This window comes from Ochotona curzoniae, unplaced genomic scaffold (assembly GCF_017591425.1).
Source record: "Ochotona curzoniae isolate NIBS_2020 unplaced genomic scaffold, NIBS_Ocur_1.0 scaffold_461, whole genome shotgun sequence".
NCBI classification, from domain to species: Eukaryota; Metazoa; Chordata; class Mammalia; order Lagomorpha; family Ochotonidae; genus Ochotona; species Ochotona curzoniae.
In genome coordinates, this window is record NW_024467120.1 from 5,369,909 (window position 1) to 5,390,156 (window position 20,248).

General features: G+C 42.6%; 1 pseudogene; it reads right to left on the minus strand.

Annotated features, from left to right (window-relative positions):
- Positions 1–577: 577 nt before the first annotated feature.
- Positions 578–17,733, minus strand: LOC121147744 (annotated as a pseudogene).
- Positions 17,734–20,248: the final 2,515 nt, after the last annotated feature.

Genomic DNA, 20,248 nt, shown 5'->3' on the forward strand with positions numbered 1-20,248 from the left:
TGTGATTTTAGCCTGTAGAATTGTAGAGAGGATGTTATAAAGTCTTTGCTTTGACCATAAACAAACTTTAGCCTTATCGCATGTCGAGTGTTTGCCTGCTTGTACCTGGTGCATTGAAACTTGCTGTTGTCTTTGTGGAAACATGGGGAATAGTCTAGAAGCTTAGTGATTAGCTCTGCTTCTTTGTCCCAGCTTCCCCGTGTTCCACTGAATGTCCGGTCATCATCCTGCGTGAACCAGTTTCGCCTCGGTCATTTCATTGTCTAGGACCCTTAAAGTAGAAATGGGGTAGGAAAAGAAACTGGATTCTGTCCTACACAAGTCTTTTCTCCTGCAATCTGCTGTTGACTTATGCATTTCTTTTCTTTTCTTTTCTTTCTTTTCTTTTTTCTTTTCTTTTCTTTTTTTTTTTACTCACCACCAAAAGTCCTTTATTTTAGTTTTCTCAAAAACTTGGAGGAGTTACAGTGGGTTTGAATTGAAGAAAACAAAGGTCGCTTGAACTACGAAAAGAACTGGTTTTCACCTGGCGAGGGCTGAAATCCATGCACGCACTCTCACTAAACATCGGTGCTGCTTACCAAGCCAAGCCCTGGGCTGCCTCCACTGCTTTGGCTTTGCTCTTAACCTTTGCCTTCTCTCGTTTTGCCTTCAGCCATTTTCTTTGCCTCTGGTTCATCCGTATTGGGTACTGTCCATGCTCATCCGGAACAGCGTTTTTGCATCTCCTTGTTTCAGTCTCCATTTTCATGTCATCCTTCTCTGTCACCTCACATTCCATTTTCTCTTGGTGATGTCTGGGTGCCACCACGAATGCTATGTCTTTAATATCTTTCATCAGAATACCAAGAACACCACCATCTACTCTGAGGATATCTTTAAGCCAGCTGAGCTCCTCTGGAGTGTTGTTTTTTTCTCTTTTCAGCATGCATCTTCCTTTTGCATTCACTCCCTAAGCTCTTTGCTGAGTTTTACCCCGCTGCCCGCACCGCCACGAGCTGCCTGCGCCGGACTTATGGATGACTTTAGAAAGAATTTCTCAGTTTTAGGGGATTCAGCAGATCTCCCCTCAGCTGCAGACCCAAGCGGTCCTACAGTCACACTGTTGACTCACCCAGGTGTTCCAATCTGTGTCTTCTAGCATTTGAGAACAGTCTTAGCAAGTTGGAGGTACAATCTATCTTTTAAAGTAGTATCTTGAAAAATCTTGAGGCATTTATTTGGCTTCTACTTGCAGGGAAAAAGCATATTGTGCAGTGCTTAAACCTTTTCCATTTCTTTTTCTTACTTTGTACCAGCGCTATTTTTTTTTTTTACAAGGTGCACTCAAGATCAACCTGTTGGGTTGTGGCAGGTGCCCTATGCTTCACCAGGGTTCTGGTACCTTTTGAAAGGCAGTTATGTAAATTCTTTTTAAAAGGATTTATTCATTATTTTGATTGGAAAGGCAGGTGTATAGAGAGAAAGACAGAAAGAAAGATCTTCTGTCCACTAGTTCACTCCCCAAGTGGCCCAATGGCTGTAGCTGAGCTGATCCAAAGCCAGGAGCCAGGAACTTCTTCTGGGTCTCCTACGTGGGTGCAGGATCCCAAGGCTTTGGGCCGTCCTCAACTGCCTTCCCAGGCCACAAGCAGGGAGCAGGATGGGAAGTGGAACAAGTGCGATATGAACTGGTGCCCGTATGGATCCCAGTGATTGCTAGGCAAGGATTTAGCAACTAGGTTATCACATCTGCCCTTAAGGACCTTAAAGTGCCCTACAATTCATTTTCCATATCTCCAGAGCATCTACCTAGTCCAAACCAACCTTGTCTCTAGCCTAAAGAAGTTCATGAAAACCTTTTATGAGTGTGTGAATGGGAACAAGTAAGGGCTTTTGGTCAGTTTCTAAAATGGACCCTAATGAAAAAAATGGCTAATATTTAGGACAATAGCTTCATTGCCTTTTGACATTCTTTGCAGTTCTATCTTTTCTTAGAAGAGATAGAAGGGTGCAAACTTTAGTCCTTTGTGTTAGAAAGAGAAATTAAGAGCAATTTTAAATTCCTACCAAGATTTCATAAGATTCGTAAGAGGTAGCTTGCCACTCAAAGAAACAGGAAATCTAATACAACTTTAATGATTTAATTTTTATCTTTAGTACAGCATAATAAAACACTGAATATTTTAGATCATCATATTTTCTTCTTTTATTTTAGTAAACCTTATGCGGAAGTAATTATATGCCAACCTCCCTTTAAAGAATTTTCAAATATCAGTTTGTTAAATCATAATATAGAAGGTGGAATCCCTTCAAACTCTCATTCATCAAAGATGACCCTGCTGTCATTCAAGATTTCTTTTCCTATAGCTTCTTTTCTTTCCCTTGAACATGTGTGTTTTTCATGATTGTCACCTGCCGGAAACCAGCTCCAGCCGAGTTTGGAGCTTGGGAGGGGTGCGTGAATCGGCGGGAAAGAAGACAAGAAGAGACGTGGACCACTATAGCATGATGCTCATTACGGACAACTCAAAAGCTGCCTTCTTTATTTATACAAAAACACATGCTTCTGCACAACATCCAATTATTTAATTTTTACTTCACGGTTAAGAGAATGATTACAGAGATGATTCTAACAAACATTATTATCATTTTATGTTCAAGAAAACATTCTCAGAAGCTGTTACTCATTCAAACCTGCAGTCACCCGGCTGAAACCAGGAACTCCGCAGGTGGCAGCACATGCGGTTACATGGTGACAGGTAGTTTACTTATATACAAAATCAGTTTTCACTCAACTTAAACTAATATTGCTTTAAAAATTGGAAATAGAAAATTAAAAAGAAAGCTTATAAATGAAAGAAATTTATAAAGGCATACATCATAGATTCTTATTAAATCTTATGATCAGTCATACACTACCATCACCTTCATCTTGTACTGAATCAATTGTCTTTGTTCTTGTGTTAAAAGGCAGTGAGAAGGATCAGGGCAACTCAGCTTTTCTATGGACAGAGGGTCTTCACAAGAAACTCCTCTTTTCTGTTTTCAAACTCTTTTCTTTCCTTAGATATAAGTGCCAATATAAGGTAGAAGTTTGAAACCATTTTCCTCTAGGAACTCATGACATTTGTCTCCTTTTTACAAGTTGCCCCATACACTTTTTTTTTAAAGATTTATTTTTATTATTTTTTATTGGAAAGGCAGATATACAGAGAGGAGAGACAGAGAGGAAGATCTTCCATCCGATGATTCACTCCCCAAGTGAGCGCAACGGGCCAATACTATGCTGATCCGAAGCCAGGAGCCTCTTCCGGGTCTCCCACGCGGGTGCAGGTTCCCAAGGCTTTGGGCCGTCCTCGACTGCTTTCCCGGGCCACAGGCAGGGGAAGGGAAGTGGGGCTGCCGGGATCAGAACCGGCGCCCATTTGGGATCCCGGGCGTGCTAGGCGAGGACCTTTAACCATTTGCGCCACCGCGCCGGGCCCCGTACACTTTTGTTTTACGTGGTGGGAAGCCAGAATGACTGCGTCATCCCACGTGTTGCAGCAGTTCGAGGTTGTGCAGTAAGCAAACTCTTTGTACCACTATAATTGCCATCTGTTTCGAAGATGTCATCACGCCATTTCTTAAGGAGAACATTACGCATCTTAGGGTAAGTTCCAGGACAAAGGTGGGCACGCAATAAGACATTTGGTAACAATGTAGGCTCAATCGTACTACTGTGTGCTTTTAGCTGTGTCTCATTGTCGTAAGTGGCTAAAGACCCTTTTGCCATAGTAAGATTGATCAAATCAGTTTGGGGTATTAAACCAGTTACAGAAATTATTCCCCATCTGCAGAAAAACAACAACGCCCTCTGGAGAATTCCACGAAATATCAGAGAGGTGATCAAGTGTCCAATGGGGTGAAGCAGCAATGAGCTGATTAGAGGCATTCTGCCAGGCCTTGCCAAGCAGCCAGAAACTCCTGGTAGCCTTGTCAACAGGGAAGCCATCCTCCTTTGCAACCTCTGCCCCAACAGCATGGCTTCCTGCAGTCACCACAGTTGGCTATCATTAGTTGTTCTATAATGGAATAAGATTTTTTGATAGTCTGCTTTTTTGTTTAGCTACATGTCTTGAACATTTTTGCATTGAGTTTATTTAACTGTATGTTATTATGGTGTGTAGTTTTCCATCGTGTGAGGAAGTTATGGTTTATTTATCCTTGTGCTAAAGGAGGTTTATGCTATTGGAATTTTCTTTCTTTCTTACCAATACACTTTTCCAACTATAAAAGTACTTTTGAAAAAAAGCCAAGTTCTGATGAGTGGAAGTTCTGATTTAAAGGGTGTCATCAGTTATTAGTTAAAATGTGCTTTCAAGTTGTCCTCCAACAGACATTGCCTCTAGAAACTTATTAGCATACCGGTTTTCTTAATCTTTGGTCAACATCGGATATTAAACAAAAAGTATTAAATAGGCAAATGATAATAAATGTCTGTTAGTGACGTGTTAAGGAAAAGAAAGAGGAGAAAAATTGAAAAAAGGTAGTAATGATGGGGTCTGCGATGCGGTCCAGCATCCCATAATGGTGCCAGTTTGTGTCATGGTTGCTCCACTTCCAATCCAACTCTCTGCTTATGGTTTTGGAAAGTAGCACTCAAACTCTAGCAAGCTTTTTTAACACTCTGGCTAAGTTTTCCACTTGCTTTTTCAGCTTGTTGGCTGTGCAGCAGCTCACTTCTGGGAGAAAAGTAGTGAACTTCTCTGCCTGCTGACACCTCAGTGGGAGGTTTCCCCAATGACAAGTCCTGACCCATGGTTCCCTGCTTGTTGACTTAAACCCTTTGCTAAGGACTGATCTGCTGGGTACCAGCAAACTTACACCTTATCCAGCTGACCATAGCCATAGCTGTTATTCCAGTGTCTGGGTCTCAGCGTTGGAGAGAGGAGCACCGAGTAAGTTTGGTTCTTATAATCTTAGTTCCAGGATTTCCGCTAGGTTTCCCTTTCATTTCCTCTTTCTCTTGTTACTAGTAAATAAGGTTTTATATTACATTTTCTCTAATTCAAACTATTGGCATGGATCTTGTCTCTGGATAGGACTCACAGGGATACAGACTTGCCAATGGGAATGGACCTAGGAGACAGATGTTCAAGGATTCGAATTTTGGATTGGTTTGGTTATGCCTGTTGCAAGTGCTGAGACTCTAGTGAGAAGTTCGATGGTAGTGTTCCGTGCCTTTTGGAGTCCAATTAATCAACCTGTCTGTGATCAGCTATAATGAAGGGCAACTATGGCAAGTGCCTTTCAAGCCCAATTAGCCATGACATTTGACCAATAGGGAAGCAGTACTGACAAAAAAGACTGTCATAGGATAAATCATCTTGGACTAATCGAAGAAAGAAAAACACAAGCTTAGGATCTTTAACTGTCACTCAAGTCAAGGTCTGAGAAACAAAGTTTTCATCATGGACTTAAAAGTGCTTTCTGTTCCTTGCGGCAGCAGGTCGTATTGTCTGTTATGGCAGAGAATCAAACAAAAAAATTAGTTGTGTGACTTGCTGAACTTAATGACAGATGAATCTGGAAAACGCCAGTTTCTCACGTGATGGTACAGACACTGATTGGGAAAGAATGGAATCCTAAAATTTGGAAATGTCAATCATCTTTCTGAATACAGATGGGATTGACAGGCATACACGGCAGAATCCTTCTGATCTCTCTTGCCAGTGGGAGCAGTTCATTCTGATGCTTTCAAAGATGTCTGTCCTCTTAAACATCACAACTGTTGTGGCTAGGGTCAAATTCCACATTGGATGGGCATCCGTATGAGTGCAAAGGAAACAGCCTGCACACTGAAAGATTGTCAAGATCCTGCCAACGTATGTAGGAAGGAAACCAAGGAACATGTGTAGGAGTGGATTCCAAGGATATTAGTACCGCAAAAGTAGAATCGAACTCTTTATGTTCCCTGAGAGGGATGTCTTTCCCGGAGTCCAGAGTTAGCATGTTACCTTGAGCAACCAGATATGGTTCAAGTTGTTTATGTGATTAATTAAAGGTTGAACTCAGTGCAGGGCTGGTGTTTGAGATGCGAGCATCTTCCTGGCATGAAGTGGAGGGGGAAATTCACAGGCTTAGGGAATCAGGAATGTTGGAAGGGATTTGTGTTTAGACTTAGACTCTATACCTCGGGTAGACCTTGCGAGAGCTCAGAAGATGTCAAGTGTGTCAGTGAGCTCTCTTTGTTGAGTGGGCTTCACCTGGCAGGATGCCTCTCCATGTCCCTGACTCAGTGAGGGTGATGGGACCCCATGGGAAGCACCTTATTAGAAGGTACATAATTTCCTTTTTGGATATAAAGATGGAAGACCACAAGCAAAATCAATCCATGTCTCCCAGGTAGGTGGCAGGAGGTCCTTGCTTGGGTTGTCACCACTGTGTCCTAATGTCTGACACATGGGCAGCTCAGTTAGCCCACTGTAGGCTTTTAAATGGTATTAATATGGCTAAGTATGTATTACGTCTAATATTTTATTGGCTAAAATGAAAGTAAGATAGCAGATAAAATGTTGAATGTATTAAGACTGAACAAGTGCTTCTGAGCTTTGTGTACGAGTGAAAACTCCTATTTGCTGGACATTTTGAAGAAAAGTTAACAGCAACAGGCAGGATTTGCTACAAATTTGTCTTTTATCCAGTACACAGGAGTTAAAGCTTTCATGTCTTTATGCCATCATCAAATATCTGAGACATTCTCAAGCTGGTTTCATCTATGGCATATGAAGATAACTAAATGAGAGTTGATTCCTACCTTCAAAGAATCCATGATTGAAATTTGTGTCTGTGTGAATTTGTGTGTAACAGGTATAAAAACAAGTAATTATGATATAACCTAATAACTAATAGGATAGATAGGTAAGTAAACATTGTGCTTGTTATGCAACAGATCAAATCTTGAATCTTGGTTCTGTGCTGCTTATAAAGATAATATCGAAGCAAGTCTTGTGGTGCAGTAGACTAAGCCACTGCTTGGTGTGGGGAGTGTGGTGCCGAAGCCACTCCCAGGAATAGGAAGAGCCGTTGCAGGATGGTGGCTGGCCCAGGGCCAGGAGGAGGGGTTGGTCTCGCCAGCAGGTAAACAGGAAGTCACAGGGATAGGCTGATGCCCTCGCTGTGATTATGTCATTGCTACTGGCCTATCAGCGCCAAGTGGACCCACGGGGAGAAGTGATTGGTGGAGAGAGTTATAAAAGCAGCCACTAAAAGCTATAAGACAGGAGGAGGAAAAAGACAGGGAGAAGAACGACAGACAGAATGAGAAGAATGGGGCAGCAGAGAGGGGGTAGAAAAGTTAAGATCTTCGGGTGGAAAAGCTAAGGCGTACGGGGAGAAAAAGCAGAGGTTACAAAAGCAGTAAGACCTGTGGAGAAGAAAGTACGGGGACAAGAACGGAGAAAAACAGCAGAGAGAGGGCCAAAAAAGCAAGGAGAAAAGCTAAGACCAACAGAGGAAAAGGCAGCAGAGAGAAGGGTGTAAATGTAGCCGCTTTTGGCAATAAGGGGTCTGGTCGCGGTTCTGGCGTTTTCCAGACCCTCAAGAGTGTGCCTTGTCAGTAGTGTCGCTGCCGGTCGGAGACAGCTTGGAATGCCCACATCCCATATTAGGGCATTGTTTCAAATCCCAGGTGCTCTGCCTTTCTTGCTGATATCCTTGAGAGGCTATGGATGATGGCTTAAGTACATGGATTCCTGCCAGCCAGGTGGAGACCCACATGGAGATCCCGGTTCTTGTCTTCAGCCTGGCCTAGTTCTGCCTGGTTGTTACCGGAATTTGAAGAAGTGAACCAGTGAGTAGAGTCTCCCTCTGCGTCAGTCTGCCTTTTCAATCAAATCCCGAAAATGATTAAAGAAGCAAAGAAGTGAAAAATACATTTAAAAAGAGCATTGGAAGGTATCAATGGGGATATTCATCCCATGTGCTGTAGCATGTTGGACATCCTACATGTGTGAGTTTCATGTTTCATTTCTCTGTTTCCCTGGGACGTAGTCTTATGTTTACCTTCCAGGCTGTGAGTTTCCCTCACTTTCCCCATGATTCTAAGGATGAGAAGCCAGAAAACCTCGACAGCTCTAGCCATTTGAATCGTAACACTTAGGAGATGTACTGGCCAGCTACGATTGGCTGTCTTCACCGTCAGCCAGATGCAGGACACCAGTGTGGCTGTCTGTCATGGTCCCTGTGGGTGCCTCTGTTCCGATCAGTGAGTCTCCTAGGTCAGAGCTGTCGCCTGCTGTACCTTGGGAGGGAGCTTAATCAGCCCTTATGAATTAGTCACTAATAGGTACATTGTACCAACAACTGTTTTTGTTAAGTGACGACAGCACTAATTGATGGGGCCTAACGAGCCCCTCCCTAATTACAAAGAAACGCTGCTCTCTACCCTCTGTAGGTGATCCTGTGTAGATAAACGGCCACCGAGGGAAGAGGCAAGGCTGGGACAGGCATAGAATAGCAGGGCCTAATTTATTTTTAACCTGCTTTTAAAGAGTTGTTTAATTAATATGAGCTCAGCACATTTGAAAGCTTGAACAGGTGCAAATACACACTCCTAACCAGCTGCATAATTGAATGCAGCGGCACAAGCGAGGGCTGAGCTTACAGAAGTCAGCAGTCACCTGCTTACTTCCTACTTGGGACTGTAAAGGGGCCTGTTCTTTTCAGTTCAGGTTCCCTGAGTTTATCTGGAAGACTATGTTGTGCTGGGATAAATTTCTGTATACTGGGAAGGGTTTCATCTCCACTTACCATGTATCAGAAACACGGCTGTTCCCTTTTGTGGGGTTGTTTTTATAGCTTTCCTAAAAATCCTGCAATCATGTGGATGTTGTGTCTAGTTGTGAGTCAATAGGTTTCTTGGCTCAGATTCAGAGTTTTTGGAGTCTTTCAGAGTAGCTATCTAGTCCAGGAGTTGACAAACAGCGGTTTGGAGCCAATCCAGGATGTCATTGTTTTTGCTTTCATGTCACAATGACAGGGTGAATGATATCAGAGGTCATATCACGTATCGAGCTGGGATTATTGCCGACCTGACTACACCGAGTTGGCTGACCCTTCGGATCAAGGGTCGAATCCATACTGTGATTTTTAGCTCTGATTTAATGGGAAAGAGCTATTTTTACAGTTTAGTGGAGATGAGTGCTTAGAATAGGGGTACATTTCTTCTACAGTTCAATTTCTTCTTATGGGATATTTGATTTTTTTTTTTTTCCAAAAAACTGCTTGTGACTACTTTTTGTATTTTGGCATTGTGGATGGTCTCTAGGGCATTACCTAACTTCAGAAAACCATGAATTTGTTCACCCATTTGTTAGTTATCTTTTTCACCACCAGGAGAGCTCTATAAAAGAAAGACTCCGTTGTTTACATGTGCTCAGGGTTTTAGAGTGGCAGTCTTGAATTTATGAGATGTGCCATTAATTCTGTGTTTTCACAAAGTCATAAATTGATTTATTTGTTTTATAAACTACTCATTAGTTGTTGATTTAAAAATTCATCTCTGTTTCAGAAATTTTTACTTTTTAAAAAAGATTTATTTATTTTTATTGGGAGGTCAGATATACAGAGAGGAGGTGAGACAGAGAGGAAGATCTCCCATCCGATGATTCACTCCCCAAGTGACTGTAATGGCCAAAGTCAGGAACTAGGAGCTGCTTTCAGGTCTTGCACATGGGTGCCGGGTCCCAAGGCTTTGGACCATCTCAACTGCTTTGCTAGGCCACAAGCAGGGAGCTGGATGGGAAGCGGGGCTGCTGGGACACAAACCAGCACCCATATGGGATACCAGTGCATACAAGGGGAGGACTTCAGCCACTGCACAGGGCCCAGAAATGTAAAGAATAATTGGTTTATTTGAAAGAGTTACAGGGCTGGTGGGGTAGGGAGAGGTGTATTCGCGTGTACACACACACACACACACACACACACACACACACAGATTTCCACTTCCAATTCGCTTTATAGAAACCTTAACAACCAAGGCTGGGACAGGAGCCAGCAGCCATGAGCTTCATCCAGGTCTCCTATACAGATGGAAGGGGACCAAGCATTTAAGTCATCTACTTCTGTTTTTCCCAGGACATTATCAGAGAGCTGGATCAGAAGTGGAGCATCTGGGACATGAATTGGCACTATATGGGCGGCCAGCATGGCATATAGTCATCTGCTATGACATAAAGCTGGCCCCTCAGAAATGTTAAAACGTGAAACAACATTGCACCTTAAAAATCAATGCATGAAGGTAATTGTCAAGCGGATGGAAAATGGCCAGTCTTATGGTAATGATTTTTAAAGGACGGTTAGCCTTCCCTCAAATCAAATCACAAACATGTGTGGAGTCACTGCCATGGATATAACATGCTGGCTTGGTATTTCCTCCAAGTCATCCCTGACCATTCCACCCTGGGAGAGCCTTCTATCCTTCCAAAGCTACAGAAACTATGAGTGGAGATTTCATTACAGCCGTTTCATTGTTTTATTGATCACCATTGTTCCTAGTGAAGTCATGGTCTTTTCTCCACAACTAAATTGTGAGTTCTCGATATAGAAACCAGTGCTTCATTTTTAATATATATGTATATATGTCTGTATGTATAATCCCCAGGGATGCTTTTAGACAGGTGGATAAGAGGGGCTAACAGATTGAAGGAATGTGTGACAACGTGTATTAAAATAGAAAATTGATAACGTTGAAGATGCCCGCTAGAAGGATTCAAAAGCTCAGGGAGAAGCGCTGGGCTGAAGTTGTAGCAAGAAGTTGCTGGACAAGGTGAACGGGCAGGGTGAGCCTAGGAAGAAGCTTCCAGGGATTTATTTCTGTAAGAAAATCGGAAAGGAACAAAAAAGGAAAGAAGAGGAGTAAATGGCACAAACAAGCCTCCTCTTATGGCTTGAAGTTAGTCCCCTCAGGCTACCTCCTCACCTTCTTCTCCGAACACCGAACAGAACACCGGAGTTAATCTCCGGGTGAAACCCATTCCTGCTTCTTTGTAGCCAAAAGCTGCCTCTAGGCCACCTCTTCTGTTACCTTTATCGCTACTTGCTTTTCTCGGAGATCCAAGACTTTCAGTAGGAAAGTGTTTCTTAAATGTCTTTCTTTAGACAAACTTGGCCCTGGGAGGAGAAAGCACTGCTCAGGGAGGGCCTTGTGGGTTAGTGGAAGCTAGCGGCAACTAACGGAGCATCCCCTGGGAATCTTGTGCCAGACCTCTCATTGAATCACCATTGCCTTCTTTAAGGATTTTAGATATTGTCCACGGTCTCAAAGGCATGAACTAGCAAAACTGCTGTGCAAATTCTGATCTGTCTAGTTCCGTAACTCATTCTGTCTTTTTATGATATCATATCGCCTTTGGACAGAGCATGTACCCTCCTTTAACTATGAGAGGTTTCTATTCATCTGTTTTCCCACAAAGAATCTTTTAAAACTTTGTGAAAAATGCATACTATGAAAAAAAATGATGTATGTCTTTCTTTAAAAAAAAGATTTATTTTATTTATTTATTTTTAAATTGGAAAGGCAGATACAGAGAGAAAGAGACACAGAAAGATCTTCCATCTGCTAGTGTTGTAGGGGAGGCAGCTAATTCAAGGGTCATGAATTTGGAAGCCACACCCCCACCATCACCTAGGTGTTCCCTCCTGTCCACCTGTGATGCTCACCTATCATCACCTGGAACCTCAGAGGAGGCGGTACTACATTGTTGTGTAACCACTCCCCTTGCCAGCCCCCGTAAAGGTCCATTATGGGTAAGGGCTCAGGCTCTTGGGCACCTGCCTCCCTCGCTCTGGCACTCTGACTCTTGGCCTCCCCAGTACCTGCTTGCTCTCTGGCTTCCCAGAGAAAGACTCAAGACAGGTATATCCTGAGCATGGTTCCTATATGTCTATATTCCTCACCCTTTGTTCACTGTTTGGGTGGGACAGTGAACATATTAATGCTAAGATGCTTTGTAAGAGTTCCAGGAGAGGTGAGGCCTAGCAGTAAAGCAATGTGGGCAGAGCAGGCAGGGAAAGGTGAATGTCTGCAGCTTTGTGTGTCCAGGTTGTTCACTGTATGTCTCTTAGGATAACTTATATTGCTGGGGAAGCTGGGACATAGATCTTCAGTTTAATCGATGGACTTCAGGGTAATGACCATTTGTTCCTTTTGGGGTTTCAATTATATGGACTTGTGATTTGCTATTTCTAGTGAGTCCTGTTATCGAGTTGGCTAATAAAGATTCTTCAATACACCCTAGACTTCTCTGGTGTGATCTTGCTTGCACCCTGCAACACTGGTTAACTTCTGAAGTGGCTGCAATGGCCAGAGCTGAGCTGATCCAAAGCCAGGAGTCAGGAACTTCTCCTGGGTCTCCCACATGGGTGTAGGATCCCAAGGCCATCCTCTACTACTTTCCCAGGCCACAAATAGGGAGCCTAATGGGAAGTAGAGCAGCTAGGACAGAAACTAGCACTTACATGGAATACTGGCACATACAAGGCGAGGACTTTTGCCACTAGGCACCTGGGCCCAATATGGATTTCAAAAAGTCAACTTAATTTCATTTTCCCTAAACTTTTCGAAGTACTTTTATCTACTTCCACTTTGCAATACTGAAAGAAAATCTGGCAAGATATATATTTTAATATGTTTAATTACATAGGTAATGTATATTCACAGAGAAATAGTGAAAGTTGGTAATAAAATGAAGAAAATAAAGATTACATACCATCTTATGTGCTATGACTTCTATAACCATTAACATGAAAAGGAAAATCCCTGAAAGGGATATAGTCCTAAGACATTCACTCCAATCAATGGCCTAGCACTTTATTCTTGGACCAGCTTATTTGTGTGGGCGCCTTCTTGTGTGGGAAATGTGGTTTGTTTGATTTTTCTTTCCTAATGAGCAATTGGACTAAAGGATCAGGTTTAATTACAATGAGGGTTCCTTTCTGTTTGTACATCACTGCAGACCTAATTGTAGGCTGGCATCCCACTGTGGCCCGAGTGGTCATTAGCTTGCTGATAATGTACTGTTCTTGTCAACAAGGCCTCATTAACCATTGTGTTTGCATTGAAATGGGTTGAACTTGGGATGGAGAATGAGCTGGTCCAGGGTGCCCAGGGAAACCTTCCTTGTGCGCTTCGTGGCCAGCACCAAGGCCATGCAGCTCAGAGAAGAGATGCTTTCTAGGGAAAACCTGGATCTAGGCGGCACTGTCTGCCATGGGATGTCTGGGGGAATCCCTGACGTCAGGGTTTGCAGTCTGAAGTTTCAGTCTCGGCCCCGCAGCTGGGGAGCTGTGTGGCTTGGGCTGATCAATTCTTTTTACATTCCTTGCTTCCCTGATTTGAGAATGAGAAGGTCTTTGGTGTGTTGGTGAGATAACATTTTGCCATTAAAAACAATTTGCATGTTGCCTGTGTACTTTGCTTATTTTTCAGTTTTTGTTTTTAAATCTTCTTAGGTTATACACTAGAGGGCAGTGGTACTTTAGTATTATAAAGTACCAATGTGCTTGGCATTGCACTCAGCTCTAAGCTACTGATGTTGGATTAAGGAGCCCGTTATAGTCTGCATTCAAAACCAAGAAAGCGGCTCTATAGTATCCCCAATTTACATTCATCCTACCCTTTTTCTTTTTGAGTATATCTAGTATTGGGAATTTTACTCTCTGATAAGACAGCATCGTGTCATTCATTTGCTTACTAGAAAGTTCTTTTCCTGCAATTAAAGAAAAATTGGCATCCTATAACTTTTTTGAAGTGGTCCTTACAGAAAACTCTATTGTTGTTTCTTGTGAAGACACCCCAAAGACTTTATGAAATCATATTGCCAAATGATTATTTTTAACTATATATTGGTGGTTTGTATATCAATACTCAAGATTCATTATTGACTGTGTTAAGTAGTTTTTCTACCAGGCATCTTGTTTGCATTATTTTATTTAATCCCCACTATAATAAGTGCTGAGGGATTTTCATCTTTATTTATCATTATTTTGCCAAGGCTTAGACGTAAAGCATGGAACTAGTAGGCAATAAGGGTGAGGTTTGAATCTGTGTCTTCCTCATCAAACTGCCTCTGTTGTCCTGAACACAAGAGCTCCTTTTGTACCTGTAAGATGTAAGACCCAGAGAAGGTAGACAGCTTGCTTGAGATCACACAGAAGGACCTGGAGGTGAGATCATTGAAGAACAGAGTCAGCTTTTCTTGATGCCGCAGGATACTGCTGTCAATACTTTTGTCTTCGGTTTCCTGAGTACGTGTTCCCAGATTCATTCATTGTGATCTGATGGCATCCTTGCTATCCTGTTCTTGATACTGTGTAATCTGGCAATCCCTTTCTAAACGATTAAACTCAGACTTCAAACCAGTGCACAGAGGCACTAAGTCTGTACCGTGCCATTTAGACTTACTTTTCCATTAACATTGAGTGACGTTGCAATAACATTTTAATGTTCTGTTGGCTAATTTTAAATACAATGTCAACAATATCCCTTGTTCTTTAAAATTTTTATGACATATAAGAACGACACAAAGTGCCTCTAATGTTTCCTATTGATAAGAAACAGGCCCTTCTAGTCTGAACAGAAATTCTGAATGTTTGAGAGTAAATGTTCACACATCCAAGGAGTCTGAATGTCTGAGCGGACGGCTGGTTTCATCTTAGATCTCAGTGTCTGTGTTTGCTCTTGATTCCCTTTTCGAAATGCTGTGTGGGGTGGGCACCTCATTTCTTTTCTTTTTTTTTTAAGACTTACTTATTTTTTTTGAAAAGGCAGGTGTACAGAGAGGAGGAGAGACAGAGAGGAAGATCATCTGTCCAATGATTCACTCCCCAGTGCTGTGCTGATCCGAAGCCAGGAGCCAGGAATTTCTTTCTGGGTCTCCCACATGAGTGCAGAGTCCCAATGCTTTGGGCCATCCTCTATTGCTTTGCTAGGCCACAAGCAGGGAGCTGGATGGGAAGTGGAGCTGCTGGGATTAGGACCGGTTCCCATATGGGATCCCGGCACATTCAAGGTGAGGACCTTAACCACTACGCTATCGTGCCAGCCCGGGCACCTCTTTTCTTGCTGCCCTTTACATTTGGCCATAGCATAGCCGTGCCATCTTTTTAAGGAGGGCTGTGCAGAGCCCGGGAGGGGAGCCAGCCCTCCTCTCACTGTAGGAATCAATGCTTTCTGCTGCAGGGTTGGGCTTCTTGATTCCTGCTGCAAAGGATGGACAATGGTGAGGAATGAGCCGTGAGACTACAGCATCTGTGAGCAGACCTCCTCTGGATCCTGCTGCCCAATCTCTCAGTCTTCTGCATTTCTGATCAAGGATTAGTGTATTATTCCCAAAACAGACATGTGTGTATACATATGCATGTGTGTGCAACTTGACAGTCAGAATCAGTTTCTGGTCATGGGACTGAAGAAGTCCTTACTCTTATATTAATCTTTGGAATCTTTAACTTTCCTTGAAATAACCTTATTAGGAAGTTCTACTGTTTCATGGTATAGTAGAATATCTAATCTGTCAGAGTTGGTTGATTTAATTTAATGTCTATTGTAGAAGTACTGTTTTCAGACATATTTCCATTATTATGTTTTTTACACTTGATCTTAGCCAAAAAGCCAAGAAGCGATATTGTTAATTTTTTAAAAAATGTTTGCCATATCTAATACAATGGATGTTTCTGAAAAAGAATTTATAAGTTGACTTCATCAGGATGACTTATAAATCAACGAAAATCAATATTGATATCTGATGTTGAAGTTTTTTAAAAAATGGTAAACATCTATTTGCTTTACAAATTTTTCATTAGGTGAATTTTTTCAAAAGGGAAGGATTTTATGTTTATGGTGAAGTTCCAACTCATATCTAACAACTGTTAACATTTAATCATAGGTGGTGTTTTCTGTACTGGAGGCATAACATAGGCATAAATTTTCACAGCAACACGACTTGTTTTAGAAAAATGTATTGATTTGCTTTCTGATTAAAAAGAGACAGAGAGACACTCCCCAAATCTTCAAATGCCGGAAATGGCTAGGATGGGTTGAGGCAGAAAAGAGGAGTTGGAAATAGAGTCTGGTGTCCCACCTGTGTGGTAGGAACAGGTGTGTGGTGTGCACTGGCAGGAAGCTGGAGCCAGGAGCCAGGAGCCAGGAGCCAGGGCTGGCCTTTGAACCTAGGCACTTTGATACGGGACATGGGCATTGTAGCCTCCAGACCAGACACCTGCTTCCCCCTAGGACTGTTTCAATCTCTCTTATTCTGTTCTCATCAACACAGGGGCCATCTTTTTACATGAGAAAATTTCAAATTCGTTAATATCGTATTCCTGACTTACCAAACTTGAGAGCAGAATCTTTTTGTTTACAGACTTTCCGCAGGAAATATTCATTGCGTAGTTCTTGGGCATGTCCTGTTTGATCTGACAGTCTTGTTAAACCAATCTGAATCAAAAGACATGTTGGGGAACATTGTTTAGCACATTAGAAGTCTCCTATTTGATGCCCTCAAATGGCAATTTCTCCTTGTTTTCAGTAACAGCAAAAATCAAAACCAAAAACCGAAGGCCAAAACACATTGCAGATTTTCCCCCTAACTCCCTGATTTGCTCTGCTCTCACAGACCCTGCAGCGCTCCTGAGGTGTGATGGTCAAGGAAGCTTCCAGTCAAGATCACAGCTCCTCCTGGCTCCTTCACAGCCTCATCTTACGTTTCTCAGTCCTTGGTGTTTTCCTTTTAAAATGTTACCTTTTTCATTGGAAAGGCAGATATACAGAGAGGAGAGACAGAGAGGAAGATCTTCCGTCCGATGATTCACTCCCCAAGTGAGCGCAACGGGCCGATGCTATGCCGATCCGAAGCCAGGAGCCTCTTCCGGGTCTCCCACCCGGGTGCAGGTTCCCAAGGCTTTGGCCCGTCCTCGACTGCTTTCCCAGGCCACAGGCAGGGAGCTGGAAGGGAAGCGGGGCTGCCGGGATTAGAACCGGCGCCCATATGGGATCCCGGGCGTGCAAGGCGAGGTCCTTTAACCACTTGCGCCACCGCGCCGGGCCCTAAACTCAGTTTTGCACTGTCCACTTCTGAGACTTAGATCATGGACTTTGTAAAACTTGCTCTCAGTTCCTTATTGCTTGTAATTTGTAAAACTAGTTAGTCTTCAGATGTGGCTAGGCTGTAGATCTGTAATCAGACTGGACAAGAAAGAGGAAAGCTGAGGACTGCATTCGAAGAGCTGTTATGGTTTGTGTCCTTCAGAAACTGATTTTTGCATGGTCTGACCATTATTACCTTCTTACTATGATTATTTTACCTCGATCAGTCTCAATCCCTGGTCACTGTGTGATGAAAATGATTGTAGATTTCACTTCCTTGTTCATGGACAAGAAAACTTGAGTATGCATAGAATCTATCTAAGAACTTGTTAAAAATTCAGATTTCTGGGCCTGCTTCCAGAATTCCTGATTTAGCGAGGATGGGTTGGGATCTGAGAATGTATATTTTTAAAAGATTACTTATGTGTTTGTTTATTTAAAAGCAGATTTAGGGGCACGGGTAGGAGGGGAGAAGAGGGGAAGAGAGAGTGAGAAAGATCTTCCATTCACTGGCTCACTTCCGAAGTGGCTACAACAGCCATGACTGAAGTCAGGATCTCCCCCATGGGCAGCAGGTCCATGATGCTTCTACCAGTCTTTTCCAAGCCGTTGAACATGTGCATTATGACATAATTTCATGATCCTGGTGACTACACTCTGAGAATTGCTTCTCTAACCTCTTCTTAGGCTGTATGCTGCTCTCGGCAGGGAGCACTTGCTAGGGATATATCTTTTCTCAAAAGTCTATTAGTCTTGTTTATTTTAAAATATTTTTTGCTATTTATTTGAAAGGCAGAGAAAGAGAGAGAGAGAGTCTTTCATCTGACTGGGCTGGGACAGGCTGACGTCAGGAATGCCATGTGGTCCTTCCTCCACGTGGTGGTAGGGGACAGAGTGCTTGAGCACATTCGTAGGCAGCTGGACTGGAAGAGGAGTTTCCAGGACTCAGACTGACACTTCAGTATTGATGCTGGGATCACAAACAGCCGCTTCATTGGCTGTGCACATCATCAGCCCGCTTCAATGGCCGTTTGATACTGAATGAATTTGTTTTCATGTTTCAAACATCCTCACTAGCATTCCAGACCCTGAATAATCTAAATGCAACATGTCTGTTTCATTTCCTGGTATTCCCCACCTTGCCCTGCTCTCACACTTCTGTTGTTTTGTTTCTCTTCCGTCCCTCAGCTCTACTGTTGAGCTCATTCTCCGAGGCTCAACACAAGGAGATCCCACCTTGAGAAGCCTTGCACGATACCGCCATTTACAATTGGGATTTCACCTTCCTTAATTCTCAGAGCTTGTTGGGAGCTTTATGCTAATTTGTGATGAACATGGTTATCTTCTTTCTTCTACTGATTGAGAAATTCCAAGCCCAGAAGCAGGGATCTCTGGCTTTGTTATACATAAGCTCACAAGGCAGCTCTTTGCAAACTTCATTGGACCAGCTACTATATAGAGAATTGGGCTGGGAGGCATAATGCATGTCATTCTTAATTCCTTATAGAATTTCCCAGAGATCATGTCTCTGTTGGAAAAATAATATTGTCTCCTTTCATTAATACAAATGAAATATTTCACAAAATAAAGAAGAAGCAGTTGGGATCTGAAGACCCCAAATTATCTCATACCACAGGATTTCAGCTGAATAGTAATTTTTGTCTCATCTTGATTGTGGCCAGCTTTATTAATTAAGTGTTATGACCAGTTTATAGAGCAAATTAGATAGATGGCAATCTTTCATAGGATACCTTACATTTGCCATTTGTAAATAATAGTTAAATGTTTCATTTTTCCAAAGAAAAATGAATAACCTTATGAATATGACCACACAACACTTCATGCTTTTACAAAATAGGTGCTGGATATATATGTAAAGGAGTTTCTATTTTAAATATATTTAAAGAATTCTAGGATGCATCATGTTAAATATTACTGAATGTTAGGTCTCCACAGGATCCATATGGGCTAATGTGTTTCAGGAATCTTTAAAAGGGGACAGGATAACATTTAGCATTTTTGAAGTTGTTTTTGCCTTACTTGTTCCATTAACTTATGGTCATTTACAGTGCTAATTCCCTTGAGTTATTCTCTGGGAAGCTAGGTGTAAACTCCCAGAGTGTGGGTCTGGAAAAAGCAATCCCCTCAAGTGTAGGAGTCAACACTTAGGAAGTGTTCAGATAATTCAGAGAGGACATTGGGAAACATTGCCAGTGTGGAGCTGTGGCCAGCTGCAGTCCTGGGGGGCATGCTCCAGGAGCGCAGGCCAGAAACTCCTTAATCTTCAGGTTTAGGTAACAAATCGAAGATTGGTGCTTCCTGTGGCAGGCAGAGGTGTGTGAACTCCCACAGCCTCAAGTCAACTCCCACTTGTTGTTGATACGTGGATTCCTCAAACTTCCTTCCCTCTTGCGTTCCTCAGTCTTTAAAAGTCTGATGCTGTCTGTAAACTTCGGCTATTGACCATGTGTGTGATGGCTGGCTCCCTGTACCAAGTCCATTGCTGCTGGACAGTGAACCCTGAAGCAAATGTGTACAAGGTAATGCTAAGCCCAGATATGCACTGCCTTTACCCAGGAATGTGACACTCAGGGGTAATAACTCTATGTGTGCGGTTGCAGGAACTCTTCTGCAAATTCTCTGATTCTTCTAAGTCACTGGGTCAGATTCCTGTTGTGAGTGAGCCAGAGGTTGCTGGGCAGAAACCTCAGCTGGCTCTTTCATTTGGCTGCCATTGGTGCCTGCTGCTGGGGCAGGATTCTAAGCTTCATCGCCTGAGCCAGATCCAGACTCTCGACAGAGTGTCGACAAGGCATTTTTTTTTTTTTTTTTACAAGTTTCTCTAGAATATATTGCTTTCACACAAGAAAAACCGACTGAGTTTACTAGTCATTATAAACGTTTCTGTCAAGGACCTGGGAATCTGAGGATTCCTATTGCCTTGCTGTTGTTGCCATGCCGTTCCATTCCCTGCATTCTTCTGGGGGTGGGCGGGGTTGGTAAGGATGTGGATGTGGGCATCGATGTGAATACAGTAACCTTTATCCATGGCTAGCCTTTTCAGGGTGGTAACCGACTCTACACCTCATTTTGTTCTGTTTCTGTCAAGACTGATGCTTTCGCATGCTCTGTGAAGTT